At 40.4% G+C, this 6,000-nt stretch overlaps 1 protein-coding gene across 2 annotated transcripts in view; it reads left to right on the forward strand.

The window, feature by feature from the left end:
- CA8 (carbonic anhydrase 8) overlaps positions 1-5,732 on the forward strand; it is an 80,493-nt gene extending 74,761 nt beyond the window's left edge. For both annotated transcript variants that reach the window (XR_014793258.1, XM_084865095.1), the window contains one exon: positions 4,742-5,732. The gene's annotated coding sequence lies outside the window, so the exon portion shown is untranslated. The remainder of the gene's footprint in view (positions 1-4,741) is intronic.
- The last annotated feature ends 268 nt before the right edge of the window (positions 5,733-6,000 follow it).

Genomic DNA, 6,000 nt, shown 5'->3' on the forward strand with positions numbered 1-6,000 from the left:
AATTTAGAAGACTTCTTAAGATATAGTCATACTTCAAGGTCTCATTACGGACAATGACCATTGCATAATAGAACATTTCCTTGTTTTTTATTATTTATATACTAGTGACCCAGTGCATGGATTCATGCACATTGAAAAGAAATTAATTAAGTGGTGGCCGGTGGGGTGGAACTGGGCGAGATGGGCCGGACGTGCCCTGGAGCCAACCTCCCGCGGTCACTCCCCAGCTTCTGCGGAGTGAGTGGGGTCCCTCCAGCAGGTGGGGTCCCTTGGCCTGGCCTGCGGGGATCGGGCTGAAACCTGCTCTCTGACATGCCTCGAGGGGTCCCAGAGTGTGAGAGGGCACTGTGCAAAGTTGCTGTCTACAGGGTGTGGAACGCAAATGCAAGTGTGCAGTAAACCAGATTTGGGGCCAGTAGTGCCCCAGCAACAATATAACCCATGGTTAATGTGGAATCCCACGAGGAATTGGGCTCCCCCCTCTCTGGTTTCAGGGTTTGTCACCCAAGAACCGCTGCTGCCAAGTCACTGCAGCTTGGCAGCTCCTGCGTGAGCGTCTGGCCCCTGGTGGTCAGTGCATGTCATAGTGACTGGTTGAACAGGTGGAGGGACACTTAGTATATTAGCCCTTTATCTCACTAGATAAATGGGTATTTGGAGGAAGTCCCGAAGGGCAGAAAGTAGCCTGATCACCTCTGTATATTCAAAGTGTCATTTCTTTCCTTACATATTGATTACCAAGGAATACAGTTGTTGTGGAAACTTTAGAAAATGTACAAATGTGTAAAAAGGAACTTTTATTTTAAACACTGATAACCCGTTAAACCTAGACAGTTAATTTTGTTTCCATCACAAATTGCTGTAAAATAACAGGAAATAGATTTTTTTTTTAAGTGCACAAACCTACAAGGATAGCCAAAACAAAAGAGGAGATAACAGCGACAATATTTTGGAAGCTAGAAGCAGATGCTTATTGATAATGGATTTAGCAGATGTGAGAAGCAAGCCTGTGTCCATGACAGAATCTCTTAAAGTCCCAAGAATTGGTGACAACAGTTACCAATTTCACTATATGTTGGAACGAAAGGAGACTCAAATCATCTGTATTGGTTCTGTTTAAGAAGGACTTACATCTCCAAATCCTCTCCCAGTCTTCAGTGGGTATCTGGAGATACTCTCTGGAGACGATGAAGAGAGAGGGGACATAGGCATAATTGATCAGGATCAGGATACTACAGTGAAAAGAGAGTGATTGAAGGACATCCTCACACCTCCTTCCCCTCTCCTGCCCCACTTGCCTTCCAATGCATTGGCAGAAAGGCCTCTACCCAGACAGGTGGCCAGAAGGTTCTTTCTGGAGAATCTGACACCCAGGGACTTCTCTACTGTAGCCCAGCTGGCTCATCCTGTGGTGATAGCACAACAGATAAGACCCCCCTGTGTGCTTGGAGTCTCCATTCTGGCTTCTAGTAGTGGTTGTTCCCTTTCTCAGATATGAGCAGTTACAGATATTTGAAGGAATCCTATAACATGTAAGAGTCCACAACACACAGAAGAAGGCAAGTTATCAGAAAGAAAGACCTAGGAAAAGAAAACTTCAAGAAGGCAATCATTCAGATCTTCAGAGAGAGAAGGAAAGAAATTGCAACCAAGGAATAGGAATGGGATGCAATTAAGAAACTGAAAACATGAGAGCAGAAATGAAAAATCTTATAGCGGAAACAGAAGGCAGAATTGAAGACATTTCTTAGCAAGTAGAGCAGAACAGGAGAGGATGAAATAAGAAAATTGGAGAACCAATTTAGGAGCTCCATTATCTAAAAAATAAAAGAAGTAGAGAGAGACCAGAGAAAGTGGAGGAGATGAACTAGCAACAAAATTATTCAAAATATTTTCTCAGAACTCATGGACATACATTTCCAAATTATGAAGGACCCACTAAATTTCCAGTATGGTAGATAAAAATACATCCACACCAAGACACTATCACCGTGACATTTCTGGACGCTGAGGGACAATCACAGTGAAAAAAAAAAAAAGTCAAAGGTCAAAGAACCTGGAATTTGAATATCAAATATCTCAACAGCATACTGGAAGCTAAAAGTCAAGGGATCATATTCAGAATTCTGAGGGAATTTTCATCCCACTTAGAATTCCTTACCCAAACTTTTGATTAATTTGAAATGACTTCTCAATGTCCTTTTCATGTATCAAAGTCATTAAAAACTTACTTCCCAGGAAACTACTGGAAAATCTGCTTCACCAAAAGGGAGTAAACAAAGAAAACAGATGTGGGATTCAGGAAACAGGAGATCAGACAAAGAAGAAAGGCAAAGGAGATTGCCAGAAAGATGGTGACCCGAGGTTGTAGGCAGAGACGGTGTCAGTCAGATGTAAGCAGAGAAGGTTCTAGAAAAGTTTCCTTAGGACAGTGAAACTGATCGACTGCAAGGTGTCTGAACTTCCCGAGAGTCAGGCAATTGGTAGGTAGTTTTGAACTGAGTACACAGGAAGCTAAGGTAGAAAAAATAATCCAAGATAATGAACTCCACAGAAAACAAAGAGGTGTTCAGGAAAAGCGAACTCGTGATATATTAATACACAGAGCTCAGCTCTGAATACTATTTATATCATCACAATACTAGAAGCTGACTCTTGAACCAGCCAAAATTACTGGGAAAATGGGATAAAGGGTATGGTGATATGTATGTATGTATGTGTGTATGTGGGTGCGTGTGGGGGTGTCTGATGGGAGGAAAGGGGGTTAATCTTCATTCTCCATAGGAAAGAAAGGTCAACAGACAATACTGAATTGGAGCAATACAATCATGCTGCTTAGAGATGATGAGGAGGAAATGGGTGGCATATGGGATGGGACTGACAGTTTTCTTAAGAAAACTTTCCGAATTATTTAACCTTCTAAACTGTGTGCATATATAATCTTGAGGAAAGTAAATACAAATAGGAGCAATTGCTATTCTCGTTTTGTTATACTTTTAAAAATGTTTGTACACAGGCATACACATGTGCACACATATGAATTTTCTTGGAGTGCTTGCTTTGAGCCAGATATAGTGCTGGACCTTAGGAACCCAGCACAGTGTAGTGAGACCAAGTGTGATTCCATCCCACGAACACTTTCTCTAAAATGCTGAAAAGTTAATTTCAAACACCTGCTATGGAAAATAATAGACCATCCAGTGTGGCAGTTCAGTTTTCATCTAGCAAGGTGTCTATAAAATCAACTGAAATGGTCACTGGTAGTTCAGTTGTATGCTTTGGAGGTGATGTTACATTATATCTGTTGTCATATTACATTCTCACACAATCTCTACGAGTAGATATTGTTACTTATGAGGTAGGTATTGTACGAGAAGGGTCAGGTAGATCGCCTAAAACTTTACAACAAGATGGGGGTAGAGTTGGGATTTGAATTTGGGTCTTCCTGATTCCAGCTTCATACCCCAGATTGTGATCAATTGAAACATATCCCAAGGTAGTATGGTATCTGCAGTGAACAAGATTGAACGTCTGTCTTTTGGGGGGGATCTAATATCAAGATCACTATGAGAGTTCCTTGTTTTGAGAGGTGACATTTTCTTTGAAAACTATAAAGAAAAGCTCATTAAGCATAGGGTATTATCTTTAGTTTCTGCTGTGAGAGAGGTCTTAGGAGAGTGAGTACCTAAATTCACCAGCAGAGTCTACATTCAGGTAAATTAGAATTCATTCAACATTTATGGAGAACCCTCTACATCAAACCCTTGGAGCTTCAAAATGACACCAACAGGCAAGTGCAATGTGCTGCCATATGGATGTATGTTCAATGTTAAAATGCTCTGGATTAAGACATGACCTTGCATGATTAGAGTGGTTTATTTATCCATTTATTATTTATCCATATACTTAATAGAAGTGTAAAGATATTTGGGAACTAGGAAGAAGTGATTATTACACATAAAATTAATGACAATAGCGGGAAGTTTTATTTTGTTATTAAACATTAGAGGCCTGTCACATGAAATTTGTGTGCACATAGGGTCCCTAGGCCTGGCTTGTGATGAGGGCCGATCATTCCGGCTGCCAGCCGGCCCAGCCCCCTGCTGCCACCATGGCTGCTCACCCTCTGTGTTGGGGCGAACATAGGGGGCGACTGGTGGGGCGATTGGGGCCCGACACTACCTGTGTCCACCGCCACCCACCCCCAGTTCCCATTTTCCATCAGGCGTTTGGGGCCTGCTCTTGGGGATGGAGGTGGGAGGGGTGGGGAGAGGAATAACCGAAAGGTTGGCCAGCCGATCAGGCGATCAGGCAGTCCGCTGGGGCCAGCTCCTGCGTTGAGCGTCTTCCCCCTGGTGGTCAGTTCATTTCATAGCCAACCAGTTGTTCCACCGTCTGGTCAATTTTTATATTATGCTTATTTATGGATTATTGTTTAATTATTATTAAACATTTTTGTTTAGAAAACAATTCAAACACTTATTTATTTGGGAGTAAAGTGCTTGGTTCTATGAAATTTTGCACTGATAGGTTCTGCAACACCAGTGAAATTATGGTAGACTTTGCAGAAAATTTGCAGAGGTGTTAGACTTGAGCATGAAGGTATTTTGAGATTTCTACATTTTCTTACAAAGGTTTTAGATTTTACTGTCTCTCGTTCGACTGTAACAGACTTTTCAGTCTGCTGTAGAGGAATGTCCGTAACATAATTGACTTTTCTTTTTTTCTTTTTTGCATAAAGGAGGAAGACAATGGTGGTATAGTGCCCTAGGATGAGAATGGAAACGTCTGAGCTGCAGCTTTGGTTTTTCCTGAAAGCCTGCATTGTTTGTCTTCATCTAATCCAGCTTTGATGGACATCTCTGGCAGTTGCCTGTACACATGCGCTAATGAAATATTAGGAATGGCTGTACATTGAAAAGAGGCCCCATATTATATATCACTGCTGGTAGTATTCATATTTTTTACACACACTGTTTATTGCTTATATGTAGAAGAAATGAAGCTAGTTTTCAGAGTTGTTATTAATATGAATATATATCATGTATTAATGTCGAGACAGGAAAAATACATTTCTAGCATTAGCAGTCCTTCATTTCCTGTCTCCAACAGAAAATCCACTCCTTCGGAGAATAATGTAAGTCTTGATAATAAAATAAGAGTTTTGATTAAAAACAGAATACAGCTTCAAAGTGGAATGTAGAGGATTAGTAAAAATCATATCTCATGTTATTTTCTAGCCCTCACACCACAGCTGATGTCAGGCTGGGTTGTTATTATGGAAAACAGTTTGGGAATGAATGCAAAAACATAATACTCACTTTATATATTTCTGTCTTAGTAGAAGGATTTATTTGAAGATAAGAATCTAATCATATTTATTTGACATATTAGAAGCTGTGGTTTCTAAGACAAAAAGAAAGTAGGTACCTTGAATAGCTCCTTTTCCACGATAGAAACATAAATTTAATAGTACCCCACCATAATTTAGTGTTGTACATTTTGTAAGACTTCAAGATATTTTATTCTGTGAATTTCATGTCTTCGGTATATTGAAACATTTCTGTCAAAAGTGGCCAACAGTACATTTTAATTAATTTTAAGTGCTACTGGAAAATTTTAGCATATGTTTATATATATATATAAGTATGTGTGACAGAATGAGATAACTTATGTAAAACAGTAGAGTGCGTGGTGCAAAGCAAGTACTTAATAAATGTTTATTGTTATAATCACCGTTGCAAAACTAGTAACTTCAAAAACGTAGTCCCGATTTGGAGGGATTGTGTTATGCAAAATATATATGTTAGAAATAGAAATAATGCAGGTGGAATAAGCATGTGCTGAGACTTTAGGTGTGTAGAGTGTTGGGGAACAGGGAGGTGTGGGAGGTGTAGGGTGGAGCCATGGGCAGGGGGAGAAAGCACTAGAGCGGCAGCTGAGTGAGGAAGGCGGCATGTTGTGTTGTGTTGTGTTGTGTTGTGTTGTGTTGTGTTGTGT

The sequence above is a fragment of the Pipistrellus hanaki genome, assembly GCF_964339955.1.
Source record: "Pipistrellus hanaki genome assembly, chromosome: 17".
NCBI classification, from domain to species: domain Eukaryota; kingdom Metazoa; phylum Chordata; class Mammalia; order Chiroptera; family Vespertilionidae; genus Pipistrellus; species Pipistrellus hanaki.